Genomic DNA, 26,120 nt, shown 5'->3' on the forward strand with positions numbered 1-26,120 from the left:
CGTGTTTGACGTATTTCCATGTTTGTCGCGCAAAGCTGTTGTGCGGGGCGCGGAGTGAATCAGCTGACAGAATGACGCTGTGGTATTGCTGTTCTACACTTCCCACCAGCCATAAATGTAAGGCTATGCATGTCACCATGTGTCGTCGTCGATTTCATCTGCGCTTGCACGCACGGAAGGGGACATTTACGGATATTTTGTAGTTTGGGCAGCGATTGCGACTGCTTCGGATGCTGCTTATTATATCCCAAGCAGCAAAATGTACTGCAAGTCGAGTGCAATGGTGGTGGATGGGTAGGTAAAGGCCTTGAACAGACTCGTGAAACTAAGGAACATTGATAAGACACATACCGTCCACCGCATTGCACTCGACTTTCAGTACATTGTGCAGCGATTGCTGGTGTTTTGAAGCAGTGATTGTGCTCGCGGATACATGGAAATACAGCGTCATTTTGATTTTTGTGTCCTTCAACGTGCTATTATAGCTACCATAGTGCTATCGCGCGTATCGGATGTAATAAACGGAAAATAATTCCACATACATATGCAGCTACGTGTTTGCGCTTAAAATTTCGAAGTAAAATGAGCTTGATAAACCATAGTGTTTCTCAATTAACTGCTACTCAATGGACTTGAGACAGGAAATCTGATAGGAAGTCTGACAGGTATCCTGGGTGTTTTTCTCCTTTTTTTTTTTTCGAGTTTACGGAATTTTTATAAAAAAAGAGCAGCAATGTTCGTCGTTTTGCAGGTAAATTAACTACGGCCAGGCGGACATCCTATGGAAGAGAGTATGTAACTAGAAAATGACTATATAATTAACCTGAAATTCATTAATTAGGACTCTTTAATTAACGAATTTCGAGCAAAAGCGAGATAGCAGATTGAGAGACTATCCTCGTTGATCGCCATTCCGCGCTTAAAAAATCCTGAAACACGGCGTTGAAACATCAATTCCCGAATTTCAATATACAATTGAGATTCACTTTTTATTATTTGTTCCCATTCTTATGAAACTACACATAAAGCTTTCATCGAAGTGTATCGCAACGTCAAGCATCGCGTGCATGCAGTCTGCAGACCGAATCAGCCCGCATCCATGACCGCTCTCAGGATTGTTCCTGCGGTGGGGGGGCAAAGCATTCAACTTCTTCGCCTCTTTTCCTCGAGATGGATGCCGCTGACTGCACGAGTGTTTATTATGACTATGACAATCTGTGAGTAAAGAGAGCGCAACTTTCGCAGGTGACCTTGGAGCTCCAAGGTGGTGTGGGTGAAGAGAGAGAGAGGGGGGGGGACGCTCCCCTTTGTCCCTCTCTGGGAACGCCCATGAGCCGAACATACAGGTGCTGCTGAAGTGGAAGTTTGACTTGATTTTGAGCCAACAACATCGTAGCATTTGAAACCTCATTGGTCAATAGCCAGACAGGGAAGAAAGTATAAACAGAGGCGGAGATATTAGTGTGTACGGTACAGTAAATCTTGGTTATAGCGAAGAGGGACGGGGAAAAAAAATCGATGTAAGCGGCAACACGATAAAATCGGAACATGATGGTAATTGAGGTTCTTAGGCTGGAACACATAGAAAGGACAAATACATACAAAGTCTCAAGCCTCAAAAGCGGAACTGCCACAAAATGAGTGATATAGCCTCGGAAGTGCGTAAAAATACCGCAGGAGAGAATATTGACCTGTACCACCTGTACTTCATGGGAAGGTGTATAAAAAGGAAAACCTTGCGATGAGCACATTGGCAACCTTCATATATGGACAAGAGAGAGAGAACATGAGAGGCACTCCACACAAAAGTAGCGTAATACTAACGTCGCCACAAATTCGAAAAAGTAACGCGACATCGCTATACCGCTTCCAAGTAAAAGTAACGCAAATAGATTTCAACGATTCCCCCGCAACTCTACCTTTATCGTTCGGGCATCCTGTTGCTCAGTGTATCTGCCATTCCCTCTGTTGGCCTGTTGAGAAATAATGGGTATAGTTTTCCATTAAATTTTTGGACGTTTGTGTGTAGAAGACTGTCACAGGGCAACCTGTAGTTGTGCGAGTTTGTGTATAAACATATTTCGGTTCTCCCTTTTTGCGAGTTAATTTAGACCAGAGTTAGAACGGGCACTTGTTCGGCCGTCCATGACAGCTTGGGGGTTCTAGAATTTACTGCCTCCAGATGTTTTGTAAGATGTGTTGGAGGGACAGTACGAGCCAAGAAACCGGACACTTCGACGCAACTATGTGTGCGTACTCCGGGTTGTTCTCGACCCCCTGCGGCGAGGCCAGGCATGGCGTTTTTGGGTCGGTCGCACCGTTTACGGTAACCCGATGCCACGTGTTTTTCGTCCAGAATATTTTGGCCCCCAAATTCTGGGAATTGTCTCCAGACTCAGTCTTTTGGAAAGTGAAAAGTACATTATCGTTTTTTATGTTAAGTGACCAGTCGTGTTGGGTGGCAGGGGCGTGGTGACCCTTTTTCCCGCCCAAGAAAAGAGGGATACCCCGTGAAATAAGTTTTGGAAGCCCCGTTTAACGAGGTTATATAAGGATATAGTTAGAAGAAATTAGGGGAGTCCGGTAGTCGATTTGGGAAGGAGAAGAAAGACAACGCGAACGGGGTAGCAGCGGTTTTCCCGCCGGGGAAGTTTGGGAAGAGTGGCGGCGACACTAAGTTCTGTTTCAAGTAACAGTGTCGACGATCGGTTTGTAGTATCGAATGCAGGTTGCTGCATAGAAAGTGGTTGATTGATGTGAAGTGTGCAAGAGTGTGTGCCACGGTGTGACGTCGAGGGAAACGCAGAAGACGCGCCGCCACAACAAGAAGACGACAGGCTCTTCGAAGTTTCTTCGGACTTCCCCACCCCTATACAGCTAAGTGATTTCTATGAGACTGGCGTAGTGCATTTTGTCAAGTAGTCTGAGTAGTCGTTTTGATTGTGAATGTAAGAAGCCGGGATACATTTTGTGCATTTTGGTTGGTGCCTTGGTGACGAGTGTGATTTTAGGATCATTGAGCAGAGAGTATCGTCGGGAAAGTTGTAGGATCGCAGAGGTGGAATGTTTTATCGTGTGGTATACCTTCATTTCTGTGTTTGTCGCGAAGTATTCAGTAAAAGTGCAAGTTTCATTGTTTGTTGAAAATGAGTCTGGGTTCATTCATTACCGCACTGGCCACAGTCCCTCCACTAGCCGGGTCCGAATCTATACATTGATCACGGGTGTAGGTTTATTCCACTCATTTAGACTCCAACCCGTGACAAAGACGAAGAAGAGACTTTTTTTGTGGTACCCAACCCAACGGTACCGATCGTACCGATGGATGGCTCATCAGGGCATTTCGAGCTCTTGCTCAGTACAAGGTCGTTGCGGGTTCAAGCCGGGCCGAGGACGGTAGCAATGTGGGGGAGGTATAAACATCCAGCACCGCGTGTCGGAGATTTCCAGCGCACGTCAAAAGAACCCCAGGTGGTCGAAATTATTTGCAGTCCTACCCTGCGACACGTACAGCACGTTGCAGTATTTTACGGAGACAAACCTTACGTGTAAATCACGGCACCATTATTATTATCATTACAAGGTCTTTGCTTGCTGCATGAGGTAGTATATATATATATATATATAAAGAGGGGGGAAAAGCCATTAAAAAATAGGTTAAATGATGCTAGACGTGTTTGAAATTCAAACTTACAGTTAAGATGGCTTCTATGGCTGCACGTAGAGAAACAGATACTCATTGAACGATGCGACAGCACCAGAGGACACGTGTTTCGCCGTGTTTGCGGCTCATCGGCCCTGGGTAGCTGCGCTTCGTTCGGGATTGGCAAACCAGGGGTCACTCAGCAAGTGATATACACCTGGGAGGGTGACCGAGCACTCCTCAATGCCACAGTGCAAGCCAGTGAATTATAAAGAGGGGGGAAAAGCCATTAAAAAATAGGTTAAATGATGCTAGACGTGTTTGAAATTCAAACTTACAGTTAAGATGGCTTCTATGGCTGCACGTAGAGAAACAGATACTCATTGAACGATGCGACAGCACCAGAGGACACGTGTTTCGCCGTGTTTGCGGCTCATCGGCCCTGGGTAGCTGCGCTTCGTTCGGGATTGGCAAACCAGGGGTCACTCAGCAAGTGATATACACCTGGGAGGGTGACCGAGCACTCCTCAATGCCACAGTGCAAGCCAGTGAATTATAAAGAGGGGGGGAAAGCCATTAAAAAATAGGTTAAATGATGCTAGACGTGTTTGAAATTCAAACTTACAGTTAAGATGGCTTCTATGGCTGCACGTAGAGAAACAGATACTCATTGAACGATGCGACAGCACCAGAGGACACGTGTTTCGCCGTGTTTGCGGCTCATCGGCCCTGGGTAGCTGCGCTTCGTTCGGGATTGGCAAACCAGGGGTCACTCAGCAAGTGATATACACCTGGGAGGGTGACCGAGCACTCCTCAATGCCACAGTGCAAGCCAGTGAATTATAAAGAGGGGGGAAAAGCCATTAAAAAATAGGTTAAATGATGCTAGACGTGTTTGAAATTCAAACTTACAGTTAAGATGGCTTCTATGGCTGCACGTAGAGAAACAGATACTCATTGAACGATGCGACAGCACCAGAGGACACGTGTTTCGCCGTGTTTGCGGCTCATCGGCCCTGGGTAGCTGCGCTTCGTTCGGGATTGGCAAACCAGGGGTCACTCAGCAAGTGATATACACCTGGGAGGGTGACCGAGCACTCCTCAATGCCACAGTGCAAGCCATATGAATTATCTGTTTCTCTACGTGCAGCCATAGAAGCCATCTTAACTGTAAGTTTGAATTTCAAACACGTCTAGCATCATTTAACCTATTTTTTAATGGCTTTTTCCCCCTCTTTATAATTCACTGGCTTGCACTGTGGCATTGAGGAGTGCTCGGTCACCCTCCCAGGTGTATATCACTTGCTGAGTGACCCCTGGTTTGCCAATCCCGAACGAAGCGCAGCTACCCAGGGCCGATGAGCCGCAAACACGGCGAAACACGTGTCCTCTGGTGCTGTCGCATCGTTCAATGAGTATCTGTTTCTCTACGTGCAGCCATAGAAGCCATCTTAACTGTAAGTTTGAATTTCAAACACGTCTAGCATCATTTAACCTATTTTTTAATGGCTTTTCCCCCCTCTTTATAATTCACTGGCTTGCACTGTGGCATTGAGGAGTGCTCGGTCACCCTCCCAGGTGTATATCACTTGCTGAGTGACCCCTGGTTTGCCAATCCCGAACGAAGCGCAGCTACCCAGGGCCGATGAGCCGCAAACACGGCGAAACACGTGTCCTCTGGTGCTGTCGCATCGTTCAATGAGTATCTGTTTCTCTACGTGCAGCCATAGAAGCCATCTTAACTGTAAGTTTGAATTTCAAACACGTCTAGCATCATTTAACCTATTTTTTAATGGCTTTTCCCCCCTCTTTATAATTCACTGGCTTGCACTGTGGCATTGAGGAGTGCTCGGTCACCCTCCCAGGTGTATATCACTTGCTGAGTGACCCCTGGTTTGCCAATCCCGAACGAAGCGCAGCTACCCAGGGCCGATGAGCCGCAAACACGGCGAAACACGTGTCCTCTGGTGCTGTCGCATCGTTCAATGAGTATCTGTTTCTCTACGTGCAGCCATAGAAGCCATCTTAACTGTAAGTTTGAATTTCAAACACGTCTAGCATCATTTAACCTATTTTTTAATGGCTTTTCCCCCCTCTTTATAATTCACTGGCTTGCACTGTGGCATTGAGGAGTGCTCGGTCACCCTCCCAGGTGTATATCACTTGCTGAGTGACCCCTGGTTTGCCAATCCCGAACGAAGCGCAGCTACCCAGGGCCGATGAGCCGCAAACACGGCGAAACACGTGTCCTCTGGTGCTGTCGCATCGTTCAATGAGTATCTGTTTCTCTACGTGCAGCCATAGAAGCCATCTTAACTGTAAGTTTGAATTTCAAACACGTCTAGCATCATTTAACCTATTTTTTAATGGCTTTTCCCCCCTCTTTATAATTCACTGGCTTGCACTGTGGCATTGAGGAGTGCTCGGTCACCCTCCCAGGTGTATATCACTTGCTGAGTGACCCCTGGTTTGCCAATCCCGAACGAAGCGCAGCTACCCAGGGCCGATGAGCCGCAAACACGGCGAAACACGTGTCCTCTGGTGCTGTCGCATCGTTCAATGAGTATCTATATATATATATATATATATATCTTGAAAAGTTGGAGTTGGATCGGACGGCTACGTAATTATAGTTGAAATAAATGGGAGACAGAAGACAAAAGTAGGGGAAGTAACAAAAAAAGGGTTTATTAAAACTTAAAAATCATGAAAGTTAGGGAGAATGTCTACGTTACGGCGGAAGCTCCGCCTTCTTCGGGACAAAAGAGCTAAATGTGGCCACGAGGGGCTTTCTCAAGCCCCTTATCAGCCTCGTGGCCACATTTAGCTCTTTTGTCCCGAAGAAGGCGGAGCTTCCGCCGTAACGTAGACATTCTCCCTAACTTTCATGATTTTTAAGTTTTAATAAACCCTTTTTTTGTTACTTCCCCTACTTTTGTCTTCTGTCTCCCATTTATTTCAACTATATATATATATATATATATGTTTCTCTTGCAATTGATAATTTCTTACTTCGCGTCGTGACACAACTATGATCATGAGCGACGCGATAGTGGTCGGTCTGTGGATTAATTTTCTCCAGCTGAGGCTTCTTTCACGTGCGCCTAAAGCTCGGCCCAAGGCACACCGTATTTAACCTCCCTTGAAAAGACGTGTCTAAGCCAGTTGTACCCTACATTTGGGGGTTTTAGAGTGAGGTGTCTCGATAAATCACTGATTGTAAAGTACGGGCAGATTTAATCGGATGGTGTACAACGGCTATCCTTTGCAATCTAGCCGCGTGCAGGCGGGTTCCTCGCGTTCGAGATCGGCTATCATATAAAGACGGCGTTCGGGCACAAGTATGACAGGATTGTGTCTACGAGGCAAGGGAGAGCAAATCGTTGGAGATTACATTTTCTCACACTATTTTCAACGCAGTTTTCGGAAAACTCTTCTGTGGCTCTCAAGCTGGAGCACAAGTCGGATTCGTGCGCAGTGCAAGGATTCTCGGACCTGACTTGGGGTCAGGGTTTGTGATCCGTATTCTTTCACATCGCATCGGGACAGGATCATGAGTAGGGAAGGGAAGCGGAATGGCGGCTGAATGTGCCCAGGTAAAACCTTCTTCGCTTCGGACACTGGCCGGCTGATAGATGTATAGGATTGCGCAATGCTTTACCACAAGTACCGTGCCTTATACTGACGACTGCCTCATCAAATATGTTTACGGTACTACACCGCAATGAATTTCATACAATATAAATTACGTTCTTCAAATAATGCGGCTACAACAGATGCAGCATCTCCACGTGCTATCTCTCCCTAACATTATGTGGCCTATCTATTCCTCCCGTTCCGTACCTCTTAGCTGGTGTACTTTTACAGGTGGCAAGAACTTCTGCGATAATGCGCCTGCTGTTATGAGTCACATCTTAACTGCTGGTTATCGCTCGCTATTAAAAAAAAAAAAAAAAGAAGACACTCCATGTAAGAACTGAAGGAAGTGAGTTTCGGAAACGCACTGCTTGGTGTAGCCCATGTAGCCTGCGTGTGTACTACTAGCTTGATGAATGCCAGCATTCGATAACAAGCAATGGAAGAACGTCGCTAAAGTTGGAGGTATAAGAACGACAAAATGAAATCTACAATAGTATAAAAATTACAGTGTCCTTATTCCGCGAATATTCACCAGCTGGAACCAGGGTGTCGAATCGAAACGTTTTTCGTTCCGGTTTTCGTTCCGGTTCTATCATAAACGGTCCGGTACCGGTTCTGCTCCGGAGCAAAAAAATAACGGTTCATACCGGTTTTAACCGGTTCCACTTCTGGTGGGCATATTCATTCCCAGAAAACATATCAATGTTGCAAAATGTAAACCTGTTTATTCCGCATACATGGCATTTAATATTAATAGGCAGCTGAGAAATGGGTAGCTCCTGGTTCCTGTAGGTGACTGTCTATTCAAATAGCTTTCTCCTTTCTTGAAGCGCATGATACAGACGGACTTGTTTGTCGTGATGTCATACATAAAGTACTTTCTTGCTGGATTGGTGCGATTGCGTCCCATCCGAATGCCTGTTGCTGCTTCCTAGCCAGCAAGCACCACCGCACGAGTACGACGCAAATCGAGCACTCACAAACGCGCTCGACGACTCCGTTTTTACTTTTTTTTTTTCTTCGTGTCCTGTCCACAAAAGAGCAGGGTGTCGAACCGAAACGTTTTTCGTCCCGGTTTTCGTTCCGGTTACATCATAAACGATCCGGTACCGGTTCTGCTCCGGAGCAAAAAAATAACGGTTCATACCGGTTTTTAACCGGTTCCGCTTCTGCTGGGAATATTCATCCCCACAAAAAAAAAAAATCAGTGTTACAAAATGTACACCCGTTTGTTCCGCATACATGGTATTTAATATTAATAGACAGCTGTGAAATTGGTAGCTCCTGGTTCCTGTAGGTTACTGTCTGTTCAAATGGGTTTTCTCCTTTCTTGAAGCACATGCTACAAACGGACTTGTTTGTCGTGATGTCGTACGTACAGTACTTTCTTGCTGGATTGGAGCGATCGCGTCCCATCCGAATGACTGTTGCTACTGTCTAGCCAGCAAGCACCACCGCACGAGTAGGACGCAAATCGAGGAACCCCTTCACTCACAAACGCGCTCGACGGCTCCGTTTTATTTTCTTCGTGTCCTGTCCACAAAAGAGTTGCCACTTCGCACGGGCTTGCCCTCGCGCATACGTAAATGTATTCAACTTAGCTGCTCTCAAACAAGGGACGCGTTGCGCGACATTACCGTTAAAGAAGCCGTTATGCAGCCCCCTTGGGTCGCTGTTTAGTTGAGGAGAGTTTGCGGGGATCGAATTAAAACGAACACTACGGCACACTGCTAGAGAGTCACATGTACCTCTAAGTCTGTGTGCGTGCGCGAACGATAAACCATTACAAAGGGAGCCTAAGGGTCATAGTGTACCGAGATACATTCCACCGTAACCATAACCCCCGTATAGTATCCATGACATGACTTCAGAGCACACGACGTCTGTTTCATTCGCCTATCCGTATAGTCCAAACCGGCGAAGTTTTTTCTTGGACCGAAAACCGTTAAATATATTTTTCGGTTTCCCTCCTGAGCGAAAAAAACGTATACGGTTTTGATTCCGTTCCGGTTCGCACCAAAATAGCAGTTCTTTTCGGTTTTCGGTTCCGGTTTTCGGTTCGCTCCGACACCCTGCAAAAGAGGCGCCACTTCGCACGCGCTTGCCCTCGCGGATATATAAATGTATTCAACTTCGCTACTCTCAAGGGACGCGTTGCGCGACATTACTGATAGAGAAGCCGTTACACAGCCTGGTTGGGTCGCTGTTTAGTTGACTGTGTTCCCTCTTAAGGGGAACGTAACCAGAGAGAAGGGTTTGGGCGGATGACATTAAAACGAACACTGCGGCACATTGGTAGTCACAACCGGTCACATGTACCTCTAAGTCTATGTGCGCGAACGATAAAATGTTACAAAGGGAGCCTAACAGTCATAGTATACCGACATACATTCCACCGTAACAGTAACCCTCGTTTTTTTTTTTTTTTAAACCCTCGTAAAGTATCCATGACATGACTTCAGAACACGCGGCGTCAGTTTCATTCGCCTATTTGTAGTCCAAACCTGCGAAGTTTTTTCTTGGACCGAAAACCGTTCAATAAATTTTTCGGTTTCCCTCCTGAGCGAAAAAAAGGTATACGGTTTCGATTCCGTTCCGGTTCGTACCAAAATAGCGGTTTTTTGCGGTTTTCGGTTCGCTCCGACACCCTGGCTGGAATGCGTGAAGGTTCGGGTAATCAGAAAACACTATTGGTGCTCGGAATTATTAAAAAAGGAACTATATATTTTGTAGCGAACACGCAACACTTTCCTGGACAAAGAAGCTCGGAGCATGAAGAAAATGGAGTCCGTGTCAAAGTACCGTCGGCAAACGAAAACAAAACGCACCACTGAAGCTATCTAGTACATTTATTAAGACACACGGTTTTCCCCAGAGCCGCCTGGGCTTCTTCAGGTGTACATAAAGAATGAAACAACAACAACAACAACAAGAATAACAACTTTACTGCGAAATAAACCCAAGACGAGGAGTACAGACAAATTCCGCAGTCATGCACCAGCTTGTCAGCACCATTTCGCTTTTGTCAATAACGTTAGTATTATAGTATATAAGCAAATATAAAATAGTTACAGTGAACCCTCGTTAATATGACCCCCGATTATCTGACATACGCGCTTTACGACCATACTCCTGGGGAACAATGCAGTGAAACCTCTGCAAATCCCCACCGTTAATATGACAATTCCGCATTATGACCCAAATTTTCGGGAACGACAATGGTCATAATAACGAGGGTTCACTGTATTTGTTTGTTGTTTTGTAGTTGTTTGTTTGTCTTGTGCTGTCAGAGGTTGTTTTTCTGCTAGGGCAGACTAAGCTGGGCATAGTGAAAAGGCGTCATATCGAGCCGGGGGTGGAGACTTGTCCCTTCTATATGGGCCAGATTTAGGGCGTATTTTTAACCAGTTATAGTGACGATGGGAGAAATTTCACGGCTAAGCGTAAATTATTTGAGACGTACTCGACTGTAGTGCCAGAATCCTAAAACCTCAAAAAGCGTCTCTAGGTAAGCATCTGTTTGAAGTTTGGTAGGCCAACCAGGAAGCGTATAGCCGCCACTGGTCCGCAGCCTGAAGCCCGTTCGTCGCGAAAACCTTTTAGCAATCCAAGTATCCAACTGTGCCGCGAGGGAGAATTTATATCGCATATAAAGATCTGTGGAAGCAGAACCTTTCGTGTGTAGGCAAGTCCCCCAATATGAAGGATTACACCGAGAATGAAGCACAAGGTTTGGGTCGTACCCTAGAATCGCTAAATGAGTTCCCGACGATCAAGAGGCCGTTCGTGCAGTACAACACGGGAATCCCGTCATCCGCTTCCGCTGAACGAGTGTGTAGTATATGGTAACAGATGTCCTGTCGCTGAAGCAGGCAAGGCTAGCGGATGACAACTTTGAGCATCAACTGCAACTATACGCTGAAATAAATATTATTTAAAGTTTTTGCCTATACCAGTCTCGTTTCTGCAGGGGGCACCGATTTGGGGGATATTCGGGTGGCTATTGCCTATAACAAAGAAAACGCGGAAGAAAACTCATGCGTGGCACGTTTGAGGGTTATGTCCGAAAACACATAAATGTGTAATGCCAGAGTAATGCGATTACTTGATGAAAGTAATGACGTTACTAATTCATTACTTTATATAAAAGTAACGAGTATTGCAATGCATTACAAAATAAAAGTAATTTTCCCGCCTCTGCTCAGAGAGGAGCAGGAACGCGGAGTTTCCTCCTCAGTAACCCAGAGTTCCTCCCTCGGGGCGAAGCAGGAACCGAGAGTTCTTCCTCTGAGAGGAGCAGTAACCCAGAGCTCACCCCTCAGAGCGGAGCAGGAACTGGGAGTTCCCCCTTCAAAGAGGAGCAGGAACTCAGAGTCCCCCACTCAGAGAAAAGCTGAAATCCCCCACCCCCTGTATCCCACGTACTCCTTCCGACTGTCGTCTTTCCACTTCTGGACACCGCTCGACCCACAGCTGCTTCGCAGTGCTAACACAGAATACGCAAAGTGAAGATAAGAAACGGACTCTTTCGGATGGTCTTGTTTTTCCGCGATATTTTCTCGGTGCACGCTCTCGTCCGTGGACATCCCACCCGATAATGTCGCCAATGCGGATGCCCGGTGTTGTGCTCAGAGGGGAAGGAAGAGCTAAACAAAACGAATGTGAGCGAGCAAGCCGTCTTAAAGGAACCTCAAGTGGGCAACGATGATTTTTTGTTTGTTGTTGGCTGCGTGTCGTGTTCAGCAACGAATAAATTATGCACCTGCAAGAGAACGACGAGCTCAAGTGTCCTGCAGCGCGCGTAACAGGCTTTTGAAAAACCCTCCACTCTTCAAAGAGCGTGTCGGAGAATGAGGAGGGTGCTCTGTGGCGTCACATATGCCCCTGTCAGGGCCAGTCATGTGACGCATGACGTAGACCGGCTCAGCTCACGCGTCCAGCAGCGCGCGAGCTGAGAAAGGAAGAAACAAGGCAAGGGGACATGCCGACAACACGCGGGCTGGGCTGTTTGCAAATTTGATTGCGCTGTGACCCTGTCCCCGAACCCCACGACCCCTGGGGCACTAGGGGAACCCAACCTAACTAAACCAAACTAACCTAACGTGGCCTAACCCGATATTTGGCATTGTCACAAGCGCCGCCTCCCCGCTCCTGCCGCTGGTAGAAGTGTCGTTCCCGTTAGTTTAGCCGAAACCTTTATCTGTTATGTATACAACGCTGCATCATCACTGCGACATCTTGAACACTTTTGAAATTATAAGCGTTTTAAATTACTCCCAATTTCGTCACGCAGCCTGCCGGTCATAGCACTGGTCATGCCACCAGCCATACTTACCGCAAAGGAAGACGTGGCTCTATGCGTCCAAACAAACGGAAAATACGAGCAAAATTCTTTCTCCGCGTTTTGCCCTTCTGCCACCGTGTCATTACGTGGGGCGAACCGCGCCACTGCGGATGAACTGGATACTTGCATATCTTGGCCTTTCTTTCCCAGGGTTGTTGTCCTATACGTATCAGCTACAACGGAGCAGGCAGGAACTGTAACACAATCTGGGACTGCGTGGCGACTATCAGATAGGCGGATAACTTAAACACAGGGTTGCGCTGTTTACACCAGGTGTTGAAACGTTTTATCTGGAACCGACAGCGAAAGTTCAGATGCAAGGGGGTGTGTGGCTGGCATGAGTCTTGTCAGTGCGACGCGTCACCTCGCGGAGCTGCACAGGTGAAGCAACGTCCAGCGCTATCTGTTCGCCCTTATGCACTTGCTCTACATTGTGCCGCTTGCGGGGGTTTGAAGTTGGTACCTGCACTCCTTCGGTGAAGCATCCCTGATTTGTTCAGGTATGTTGAAATCGCATATCCTCCTTGATAGAAAACAAGAGACTAGCCAGGCGGAACGAAACAACAAAGTGTTTCCGTTTGGTACTGGCAGGTCGCTCTACGTCGCGAGACAACTGCGACCATCCATCGGTCTGTGGATTGATTTTGCCACTGCACACTGTATTAAACGGTCCTCGCCAAAGATGGCGTCATACGCGACTCCGTCTTTAGGGTGGTGACATCTCCAGTCGACGTCCCTCAGGCGGCCGCCATGTTGGTCCCCTGCTTTTACAGAATCGCGAAAGGTGCTGCAGAAACGAACTTCACCGCATAGCACGCTCCTAGCAAACCATCATCTCGAATTATATCGTTATCTGCTCTGATTTGCTGAAAACGGGAGGCGTGTATACGCCGTTTTTGTGACAATTATGTACAGCGTAAGTGTCACAAAAATAGGTGTACGATATCCTTCGAGATGATGGTTGACTAGAACCGTGCCATGCGGTGAAGTTCGTTTCTAAGAGAGTATGCTCACCATACCACGCCGTCTAGGGAATGGGGACTAAGATGCATGGCGAGCGGCGGCAAGTGGTGTGTCAAAGGCTGACACCACCATAAGACCGAGTCGCTTATGTAGGCCCCCTAATACTATCTGCCTCTGAGAGTGCTGCTATTCAGACACTATAACTTGTACCCAGGCTTGTGCCCGTTACTCGAAAAAAGTAATTGATTACCGTTACCGTTACTTCTACGGATAAAGTAATTGATTACCGTTACCAATTACTCGACTCCAAATGTAATTGAGTAATGAGTAGAAAAGTAACGCGTTACTCCGGTCGTTACTTTGCATTCACGCAAGATATACCCGTCTCTGTGTGCCTCAAAAAAGAGAGAGAGAAAAAAAGGTTCAACAGCTTCACAGCTGAAGTAACACGAAAAACAAAAACGTGTAGGATCTGTACAGCTTGAGACAAAGGTTTACGGAACATGGCACTTGCATATTTCTTCAACGGAGTGGCCCCCCTGTTGCTATCAGGAAGAGATCGAATGAGGAACGGGCTATTTTATTCACATCTCAGTATCTGTGTCCGCTGCACTTTCCTGTGAGAGTGTCGCTCCAATAGAGAAACGCGACACCCCGGTGTTCCGTAAACTTTTGTCCCAAGCTGTACGTATACTGTATTTATCGCCCGGGAAGACGTTGACCCGGTTGTGGAAGAGCATTGCGTGGAACTTCCCCATGACTCCCTCAATCTCCAAAGCTTCAAGTACCACCACACTGCTGTAGGAAGACCCACAAATTTCAGAACATCATTACAATGACCTTCGCTTGCTATAGTAGAACGGCCCAACAAAGGCTGACGGTACGAGGGGCTTGACTTCGGGCAGAGCATCTGAAAGATAAGTTAATCTCTGCCGGAAAAGTAGTCAATTACTGGGTAATCGATTACTCAGAAAACTAATTGATTACTCGAAAAATTACTTTGACAGTAAAGTAACTGATTACTCGAAAAATTACTTTGACAGTAAAGTAACTGATTACTCGAAAAATTGCTCAAAAAAGTAATTGATTACAAGTAACGCAATTACTAGTAACGCGTTACGCACAAGTCTGCAGTTGTACCCTGCTACAGAATTACACTCTTAAAAATGAACTTCATTTTTAAGAGTGTACGTGAGGAGTCAGGAGCAATGGAAAGTGGCTTTGAGAATGTTATAGAGGATCGAATCATACGCATAATGCAGTGTCCCTTGCTTGTTTTTGCAAATACTATGCACCAGAATGACGCAAGTACGGGATGATATGGACTAGTCCTTCATTGCGTGGAATTAGCTGCGTGACCCTGTCGAGCCGGACTCTCGGAAACATGTTTGTCGGGCCGGCCCGCCGCCGTGCTGGCGTCTCTTGTCGGCCGATCCCTGCCCGGGGTGTTGACCTATTTGACGGCCCGGCCTATCAGACAGTTCGGGCATCTATTGGCAGCTGCATTCAAACGAAGCAAATTCCCAACGAGAGGAACATGGTCCTTCAAGGGTTCTCACAGTACGATAACCGTGCGAATTACCGTTGATGTTGATGAAGAAAAATACTGGGGAGAGGCTGAATTCGTCACACGACAAATTCGGCTACTCCCATAAACAGACCCCCCCCCCCCCCCCAAAGGTGAAAAAAAAAAAAAAAAGTGTATATATAATAATTGTCGCGTCTTTCATTCACTGTAACGAAAGTCCGGCTCGTGCGTCATAAACTACATGCAATGCACCGAGTCGTGAAATTCTCGTTGGCAAGGAATCTCATCGCCATGCTGTAAGATACCACACCACTGCCGCTTCCGCTCAACTACAAACATCGTGCAGGGTGGGACAAAAGTTTACGGAACACGCGAGCGGCGTACTTTTTCTTCCGTGCGACACCCTAGCGGCCGCCGGAAGCGGGTACGTTCACTCTTTCGGAGGGGTGGAAGGTTACGCTGTTAGCGACACACAGCGGTAGCTTCCGATTCCAAGGCACACCCAAACCTACACCGGAACGACCACTGTGTGTCGCTAATGCGCACCCTTCTGCCCCACCGGCGACCGCTAGGGTTGTACTTGCGGCGGCGGTGGTGGTGGTGGTGGTGGTGAAAGGGCTTGCTGTTGTCGGCCTCACGTATGTGAGCAACGTCACGACTGACGCCCTGGGGAAATGTGCGTCCTGGGCCGACTTCTAGGGGAACTGTGCCGACATATGTCTGAAAGCGTCTGAGGAAAACCCAGGAAAAACCCCAGACAGCACAGCTGTGTGGGTCTGTGCTGCTGGGTCATCTGGCTGTCTGGCTGAACTGGCTGCGGCGCTGGTGTCTGCGCACGTCCCGCAGGTCACGCGCCCGCGCGTTGCGGCTCAGCCTGGTGGCGGCTGTACATTGTCAGCAGCAGAGCGTCGAACCGAACCGAAAACCGGAATTAACCGTTATTTTTAGCTGGAACTGAACCGGACGTGAACCGTAATTACTCGCCATCTTGGTGCTCAACGGGAGCCGAATACGATCTCAAAATTTCTGTTACCGGTCCGGGATACCGGTTCGGTTCGGGTAGGTGTGTGCCGCCTGTTATCTATCCCATCGTCTGGTGGCGACATTCGTTTAGTGTGACATAATACTCGAGATCTGGCGGTCCATTCGGTAGCGCCGGTCAAGGGTGAAGGAAGTTGTCTACTCACCGCAGCTTATAGAAGAATGTTTCATCGTTTCTACCTTAGAAATTAGAAATTTACAACAGACAATTACAATTTTACAACAACATTGTAAGAACATCACGTGGAACATTAAAAACGTAGCCAAAACGTGCCACGGCACGCCCTGTCACGGCAGTTTAGTCCTTCCGTTATATACGAGGGGTGTTCAAGTGAGACTGGGACTTTTCATTTTTCGCAAAAGTAAAATGAACTTACAGGCGAGAAATTAGTTTTATTTTTCAACGTAATCTCCTTGTCCCAGCGCTTCACGAGGGCTTGGATGCCAGCAGCATAGAAATCCTTACCGGCGCGTAGCAGCCATGATCGGACCGCATTCTTGACCTCGTCGTCGCAGCTGAAGTGGCGGCCCCCAAGGAACGCCTTCAATGGCCCGAAGAGATGGAAGTCACTGGGGGCGAGGTCTGGACTGTAAGGGGGATGCGGCAGCAACTCCCAGCCAAGTTCCTGTCCTGTCGTGTCGTGAGATGCGCGATATGGGTGCGTACATTGTCCAGTAGGAGGAGGACTCCTTTGGTGATGAGGCCTGGCCGCTTTTGCTTCAGCGCCTTATGCACATCCCTGAGTACCTGGCAGTAATATGCACTATTGATGGTGCAGAAACTCAACTTGGCAGAAAATCAACATGAACAACACCAACCTTGTCTCAGAAAACCGTGGCCGTCACCTTACCCGCAGACGGGGTGCATCAGAACTTCTTGGGAGCTGGCGAGCCCGGATGCTTCCACTGTTTTCATGCGCGTTTAAACTCAGGAGTGAAATGGTGCACCAACGTTTCATCGCACGTGATGATCCAATCAAGGACCGGCTGCCCTTCAGTGTTGAAGGTGCACCTTAGCTCTTGGGAGATTTCCAGTCTTCTCTGCCGGTCAAAAACGGAGAGCTGCCTCGGGACCCAGCGGGCACTAACTTTCCGAAACTGGAGGCGTTCATGAATGATAGTGTTCAACGTTCCCACAGAAAGATCCGTCTTTCTAGCCAGTTCGAGACATGTTATGCGTCGGTCCTTGAGGATCAGGCGCTCCACAAGTTGTCATAGTTCCATTAGAGACGTTCGAGCAGAGCCATACGGGAGACGTACATAATGCACTTCGATTTCGCTGAAAACTGGAAAGTTGCCATGCCTAGCGAAATACGAGCGTGTCACTGGGGAAAAACAGATTTCCATATTCACATGTGCGGTAACAGCTGGCACGCAAACGCACAGTTTAGGTGAGCGAAGACTTGTGTCACGATTCAGTACAGTCACTGTTAGCTTCGATAGCTATTGAAGAATGGCTTGACGAGAATGTTCCTCTTGCTGCTAATGATTTACGTGTCAGATGGAGCGGCGAGCCATTTTAAAAATCGGCATAGGCTCTATGAGCTCTCCAAATCTACTTTCGCGAGCGCGGCATGGATGTTCAGGAACAGGCCACGACAAAAGTGCGTGTGACAGGATCGGTCGAATAATCAACCACCATGCCGCTACACGTAACTTGTGTTCGCTCGAGCAAGATGTTATCTTAGAGTCACAAGATATGATAACGTGCTTGTGAAGACACCTAACGCGCGTCCATTTACTCCATGTACGGGCTGAGGACGTGACTTCTTTTGGAAAGAAAAAGGAATGGGTAAATGTATACCGCATCAAAGTGGCATACAAGGTTCACATGCGTGGCAAAGCAAGACATCGGAAAGTCGAGGCCGAGAAACATTCATAGCTATAGTACCGTGGACAGTGAATGCAGAAGAGTGACGTTTTAAAGTGAGTGAAATCATTTGTCGCTGTCATTGCAAAATACTGCTTTTTGTACATATATCGACGTAAACTACCACTTCTGATTACACAAAGTTGTCCCTTTCTTGTACGACATCGACAGGAGGCCCGCCATCCCGCGGTACCGGCAGCAGGGCTCCGCACGCAGAGGGCCTCGTTTTAACGCGCTAATCGCCAGTGTGCGCTTTTTAAGCATAATTTTGTTACGTAAGATGAAAGGACTAGCATCGGACCATGTCCTGGCAAAATGTAAATGAAATAAAAGGGCGACTTTTCGAGAAACGGACGCTCAAAATCGTTGTTTTTATCGAAATCTACCTTAACATTTGCCACTTTCAGCAGATACCTGTAGGATACGGTATACACGGTATACATATCAGATGAAAGAGCATTCAAATCTGAGTGAATTGATACCAAATATGGTAATGAGGAACATTTACAGCCAGAGAAATCATGCGTCGAAGTTTGAACAAAACTGCGCGAGAGAGCATGTTCGCCATTTTTTATAGCACAGAGCGTTGCACCTGCGCGCCAAACTTTGCACTCGGGCTCCTGGCCTTTAGGCATACTAAAGCATAAAAACATTTCACAACAATATCTTTTAAAACTCGTGAGATGTACGCTTGGAAACACAACAAAACTGAAACACTGGAATTCAGGGCCGGATTTTCTCGATTCTTTGCGCGAAAACTATTCCGTAGAAATTATTCATTTTATCGCTGTTGGTCGTCATGTATGATGAGCTTTTAAATATAAAAAAACAATCATGAAAATCTAGCAGGTCGATGGGACCTCCCTGCCTGAACTGACGTGAAACCGGCCTACAGCTTTTTGGTCATACCAGTGAGCTGCAAGGTACTGGGGAACAGTTTCGACAAGCTTGCTGTACACATTCAACGAACTAACACATACTTAACTTATACACATATAAGTCATTAGGCTTTTAGGAGGAACTAATCCATTTGAAAACTTCGTCAGGAATTTTGAGATATTAAATATTTGGGGAACCTACAACTTTAATTTTTATGCCAATAGTTGGTGCACGTTTAGGGTTATATACAGGGGTAAGGAACTCGCTACCGGTGACGTGCGCACTACAACTATTTTATATTCTTGTCTACACGTTGATACGTATGATAGTGTCGCGTATTCACTGTATAATAAAAGCTGTTGATGAAAAACAAGATGATAAACTGTCGTAGCGAATAACGTGAGACTAAAGCGTCATTTGATGACCACGGCGATGTTGCACAGGTTCTGACGAGGGCCGATAACTGCAGTCATGTTCAATGAATTCCAGCTGATATCCATTCAACAGAGCCAGCGGAGGCTATGCAATGCTGCGGCTATGCAATGCTGCGGCGCATCAAGTGGATTGTAGTTGAATTATGACATCTTGATATCATGTAAAGGAAATATCTACGGAGGAGTGTTATGTCAACGAACTGCGACACGGAGTTATTGTTTTCTAAACTTTTGTTTCGTTCACCACATTACCGCCAGGAGTGGGGTAGAGTACTCAGTACTGCCCCTGGAGATGAAACTTCATATTCATCATCATTCAAATAAAGTTGTTGTTATTTTCCTGTTTAGTTTTAATTTCAATATTTATTTTCTTTTCGGTTGGAAGAGGAAGCAAAAAGCCGAGGAGGTTTGACTAAGGCTCCCCTCCCAATGTACTCCGTACAGCAACAGTACAAAATGACAAAGTAACAATACAAATTAACAATATACAAAGTAACAAGGTTAAATACAATGAGGATAAAGTGATTAATCCATGTTTAGAATTAAGCTTAGAATGAAGTTTAGTGCTATTTTCCAGGTGACGACTTGGTATAGTTTGTTAGCCAAACCCACAATAAACGTGCTTTCAGCCAACACTGTGCTATTCACATATGGCTCGGTGAAACATTCAGTTTGTATCGCGGATAATAACGATAGCAATTATCGACGATCCATTGACCCTGTATACAGCAATTTAGGAAGGACACCCAAGCAGCCCAATGGGGATGACGCCGAAATAAATCATGTAAAAATAAAACGTTCAAAAATAAATCTCTCAAATATCAAATTTGCAAAATAAACTCTTCAATATAAATCATGAGAAAATCCACGCTGTCGAAATAAACTCCGAAAAATAAACTTTGAAGAATAAACGCTTCGAAATAAATCTTTTAACATCCATCGTCCCTGATTGGTGGACAGCCGACGGCTCTACGTCCGCCGCGGAAAATAGTACCCTCCTCGCGCTTGGGGCTAGCCAGGGCTATAACTGTGAACGAGGATTTCGGTACACCGGAAGTAGGTTGTCTGTCTGTATGTGATCCGTGACAAGTTTTGCCAACTTAGTAGCGGGGTGGGGGGCTAATATCATTCGGAATGACGGATGCCCGGGAGCGTATTATTCGGTGAAGTTCTGTTTTAGCAGTGCAAGTAACGCGCGACATCGGTGTAATATAGTCTAATATAGAGCCGACTATCAGGAGAGTTTGGCCATTCTTTGGTATGTTTTCTGATTTTGCGTTTCTCTTTTTCGTGTGCGTGCGCGCTTTCTTGGTCTTTCTTTTAGCAGTGCGAATGACCGTCGCCGCGCAATCCGTCCACAGAGCTCAGCTGGCTCAAGGGTCAAGAGCATACCCGCGTAAATTACTTCTAAAATGTAATTGAATTACATTACTCGAGTTAAAATTTAATTAAATTACATTACTCATTACTGCAATAGAAACGTAATAAAATTACATTACAATTACTACGAAAAAGTAATGACATTACAAAGTCATTACTTTACCATTATTGGCATACATGTTCCCGAGTTTGAGGGAGGCACAAGGGACACACAAGTTGACGAAACTTGCCTTTCCCGAAATTCGAGGAAAAAAATTTATGCTTTCAATGTATCAACAGTTAGCTTGTACCCTTCTATTTGTCTCTTCTACATGTCATGCTAGTGTGCCTCGTATGACGTATCGTTCCACAATGTAGAGACGAAGGAGACACAATGTATCACGATAACAGGAAGATTGTCAGGAGGATGGGGCAGGCAAACAATGGTTCTCCAGGGCTACAAACCGTTGACCTAATAACGTTTGTTTGTGAGTGCCCTGCCTAAGGCAACTGGCTCATAGAAGGGAATTGACGTTCCACGTGCCGATTGAGTGCGTCACCGTTCATGGTGCCGTTGGAATTCTTTTCACTCGCCAGTCCCCCAACTCTCTTTCTGCCAAGTGCCAACACAGAACACACACTCGATTCTTTTGTAAAAAGTAATGAGTAATGTCATTCAAATTACAGCCCAAATGTAATTAAATTACATTACAAATTACCTAATGTCAAAAGTAATGCGTTACATTACAAATTACCAGAAAAAGTAATTCATTACTGTAATTTCATTACAGTAATGCTATTACTACCCAGGTATGATCAAGTGTGCGTGTTCTGTATTCATACGCGCACCGTCGTCATCACTTTTAAGCTGGATATTTCGAAATCCTAAGTTGTTATGTAATTGATAGCAATACAAACATGAATAAGAAACATCATAATAGCATGTTTCGCCGAAAAGAACATCGTGTCGCCCATACAGCTATCACTACTATGATACGGAGAATTACCTTCCTAAGCCTAACCATGATTTATTTTAACAGCGTTTATTTTGAGGACGTGTATTTTTAAACGGTTTATTTCAGAAAATGGATTTCGAAGGGTGGAATTTTAAGCGTGGATTTTTTAATGTTTTATTTTAAAAGATTTATTTCGGCGTACAGCCGCACAATGTACTGAAAGTCGAGTGCAATGGGGGTGGACGGTATGTGTCTTATCAATGTTCTTTAGTTTCACGGGTCTGTTCAAGGCTTTCCATCTACCCGGCCACCCCCATTGCACTCGACTTTCAGTACATTGTGCTGCTTGGGCACATTCTGCACCGAAGAACAAAAAGCAGCAATATCGTCGCCAGATAACCGTTGTTAGCGTCCTGACAGAATGTGTTTACCAGGAAACTGCGTCCACCAGAATAATGCTAAAAAAAGTACGGGATTCATAATTGTGAGAGCCATTGTCTCCTAACGAAACAGCAGAGCTTATCAACTGCTTGTCGTGTATTCTAAAAATGACTAGGCGTTCCAGAAACCCCCTTCCAAAGACTAGGAGCTCTGGAACGAGAGGTGTAAGTATTCGAGGCAAAACTATAACAATGCGTTTCCCGTGCTTTGATTTTTGTGTTACAAAACGGTCCACAGTGAAACCACTGGTCGTTGTACACGGTGTTTGCTCTAACGTGTCCAGAAATTTTATTTAAAGCGAGCGATAAAAGAGAAACCAGCGCTACTTTTCAGCTGCTTGACTAAGAAACAGGTGCTAGTAGTGAAGCCGTACCTGTTTCTTACTCAAGTAGCAGAAAAGTACCACTTGCTTTTCTTTTATCGCTCGCTTTAAATATAATTTCTGGACACGTTAGAGCCGTGTACACTCTAAGAAAAAAACACACATTTTGGGGACAAAATGCATTGCCACAAAAAATAGTCCCTTTCGGGAGTAAATGCACGGGAGTAAATGAATGTCACAGAGTGGAGACTGCATTTCACGCGCTGTTGTAAGAGTCCCAGGTGCATAATTCGTGTGCATGCATGAAAATACTTGGAATCAAACCGTCAACCGTGATATATCGAGTGATATAAAATCTTCGGGAACCGGAAAAAATGTTCCCAAAAAAAATGTCCCCGGAAGAAATGTCCCCGGAAAAAATGTTCCCGGAAGAAATGTCCCCTGGAAAATATGTCCCCCGGAAAAAATGTCCCCTGGAGAAACATCCACTTTTGGTACGCGTGGAATTTTTGCGAAATCCCCGGTTGCGATATTGCAGGTCTTGAAGTCCTCCGGCTCAAAATAAATACTAAAATTCCTAACCACATACTAAGGGTTTTTTCTTTGAAAGCTCGACCTACTTACACTTACGATTTCTCGTAGGGAATACACCGCAATCAATTTCACGTTCGTTGATACAACGTGACACGGGTTCGAATCTTGTCACCAGGTGTGCTCTCTGAGGTTTTCCCTGGGTTTTCCGTCGGACTTTCCTGATGAATGTCGGCTCACTTAGCCCTGAAGTCGGCCCAGGACGCATACTAACCCCCTGTCACCCTCGCTCCTGCTGTCCTCTGTCCACGCCTGTACACCGCGTACAGCAATAGTTGCTTCGCAGCGCTAACACGGAAAAACATTTTCTCTGCTAATTAGCACAAATGTGAAGTGTCACAGAAAGTAGTACGCCGTCCAGTTTCAAAAAATCAGGAGAGAAGACGTCATTCGGATTGACCAGGAGCATGTCAAGTTCTTTTTTAGAAGTGTGCAGATCGACGTGCACGGTGATGTGTAAAGAGGAAAATAAAATGCGGGGGGAAAGCAACAAAATTGACAGACAAAAATATATTTCAATATGTCTAGCGGTATCACATCTCGGGAGCCCCATGACTGTACAGGCCGCATTGTTGCAAGACACAATGAAGTAAATTCACCAAAACTGACGCACAGCGACTACCTAGGCAAAGAAATGCTATGTGTGAATAGTCATTTTAAAATGGAATTGAATACGAATAAATTAAGTGACTCGTTGAATAACCGTAATTGGATACATATACAACATATATTGGAATACAAACATGTACGGTACGTATATGTATGCGTAAGTATAGCGCTTACTCTTTTTTTGTTCTCCATCTGCCGGGTCTCTTCAAATATATTCAGTTTAGTAGAAGCATCAATTCGATTTGGAATTCGAACATTGAATTCCATATTTGATTAGGAAATGGAATAGGATATACGATTACTCGCTTCGGTGCTCAAAAATCCAAACATTCACACCGTCCTATATAGTAAAAGTCAATGTCCGAAGTCAACCAGTCCACGCGTACCAAAAGTGAATTTTCCTCAGGGGACATTTTTTCCGGGGACGTTTCTTCCAGGGAACATTTCTTCTGGGGACAATTTTTCCGGGGGCATTTCTTCCGGGGACATTTTTTCCGGGGACATTTCTTCCTGGACCCAAAATCTTCCGCCATACATAGGGCACAAGTTGCGAAGAAAGACGCGCTACTGTTTCTTACTGTGTGGCTGGAAAATTGCTACGTTTGCTGAGTTATACAGCCTTATGCCATCAAATTGACCTAGGGCACATATTTACGTAGACTGTTGCATTCAGGAGACCATTCGCGAAGTTCAGTGACAATTGGCAGTCTTGGGGAGTAAATGTCGGAACTAAATGGCGGGTTAGTGGACTAAAATGGGGAGTAATTGCAGTCTAGGGGAGTAGAAGCTGCACTTACTCCCCGTTTTACTCCTTTTTTTTTTAGAGTGTATAGCGTCTAATTTGTTGCGCCTTATTTTTCAGCAAGACTGATTAAGCTCTCAAGCAATCTCAGGGTATTCTGCCACTTATCCTGTCTTAACTACTTTGGCGCAACTTAATCCTAGTTATCCTTGCGCCAGATAAATCCAAATCACTCACACTTATTCTCCCGATCACTATACATTTGCAAGTCACACCATGTCAGCTGGGTTTCCACCCCTGCCTCGGTGGAATAGCAACAGTTAAATGAAACTATTGTACTGACCAAGAGTACTTTGTTTGGGTATTCATTATGGGAGTAGCAGAATTCGTCAGGTGACAATTTCAATTTCTTCCCTTTTTCCATTTCAAACTCAAGCTCAACTTTCTTCCCTTTTATCACGGGCACAATCCGACCAGTGTCTTCTTTTCTTGGGTGTTCCTGTTCGACGTTCGGCCCCGAATCCTCTTATCTGGTACCCAATTAGAGGGGATAAGCAGTCGTTTGAACCCGACCGCGGTGGGTCAGATAAGATATTAGAGTATCTTTCGCTCGCGGTCCGTAGGATTTCCTAAATCACCAATTCAGAGGAAGAAGTTTCCCGTGAAGCTACGCTTGGAGCTAGCCGGGGTGAGTGATGCATTTTCTTCCCGATCGAAGCGTTTCGCAGAGGAGTGGAACGTGTAAGAAGTGCGTAGCATCGTCAACAACAACAACTTTATTTCAGGATGATGGGTGGGTAGCATCGTCGGTGCTTCTATAGTCGTCAAAATAACCAATTTTAATGATTTCTACGATTTTGTCGGGGATTTTTTGATAGAACGGAGGAAAGAAATTGCGAATACCTGGTACACCCTTAAAACAAAACTTGAGAGCATAGCACTCTCCTAGCAAACCATCATCCCGGGTGACATCATTCTCTCCCCTGATTTCTTGAAAACGGGAGGCGAACGCCATTTTTGTGACAATCATGACTGCACACGTGTCACAGCTAGAATAGGTGTACGCCTCCCACTTTCAACAAATCAGGGGAAACAACGATGTCATTTGGGATGTCGGTTGGCTAGGAGCGTGCTATGCGGTGAAGTTCTGTTTTAAGAGTGTAGAAACTTGCAGGATAACTTGTAACACATAAAATGACGAGCGCAAGACTGCAGCATGCTTGCAAGAGCACTGCATTCGTCCAACCGGTATGTACCGTTCCAAAACCTCGCCGCTCCGCGGCCCATAAAAATATAGACAACACCCCCACGCACACACACACGGTTTCCCTCGCCGCGACGCCGGACGTCTTCGGATCTCAGCGCATGAACGTTAGCCAAAAACGATCATGCACTGATATTTTATTAGCGCTACATTCAGTGCTCTCTGAGCCCAAAAGTCGTTCACAACGGCATGCTGCACAACTGCACGTTTCGCTCACCGACAACGCACGCGAAACGGTTTCCTTAGCTTTTTGACGTCCGCTCTAATCCGAGAAGACGCCACAGCGCGGTGCACCGTTAAGTCGGCGTAAGGTCGGCGTGAAAGCAGGCGTGAAAGCGAGGCTGTGTGATGCATGGAATGGAAAGCGTCGCGTACCTCGCATGAAAGCGCATCTATGAGAAACCTCCAGGTCTGGTGCCACGGGGTGCCTGGTAACGCAGGATAGCGGACACGGCGTGTCATTTTTTTTTTAAATTTAGAGATCAGTGCGGCCCA

The 26,120-nt window shown here is 46.0% G+C and overlaps 1 protein-coding gene across 2 annotated transcripts in view; it reads left to right on the top strand.

Moving 5' to 3' along the window:
• Positions 1-27: 27 nt before the first annotated feature.
• The window catches only part of LOC135373751 (uncharacterized), a 54,441-nt gene continuing 28,348 nt past the window's right edge, over positions 28-26,120 (top strand). Inside the window, exon 1 of one of the 2 annotated variants that reach the window (XM_064606839.1) lies at positions 28-117. The gene's annotated coding sequence lies outside the window, so the exon portion shown is untranslated. Of the gene's footprint in view, positions 118-12,832; positions 13,127-26,120 lie in introns of those variants that run through there. The other variant, XM_064606840.1, reaches the window with a different exon arrangement.

This window comes from Ornithodoros turicata, unplaced genomic scaffold, assembly GCF_037126465.1.
Source record: "Ornithodoros turicata isolate Travis unplaced genomic scaffold, ASM3712646v1 Chromosome31, whole genome shotgun sequence".
Classification (NCBI taxonomy): Eukaryota; Metazoa; Arthropoda; class Arachnida; order Ixodida; family Argasidae; genus Ornithodoros; species Ornithodoros turicata.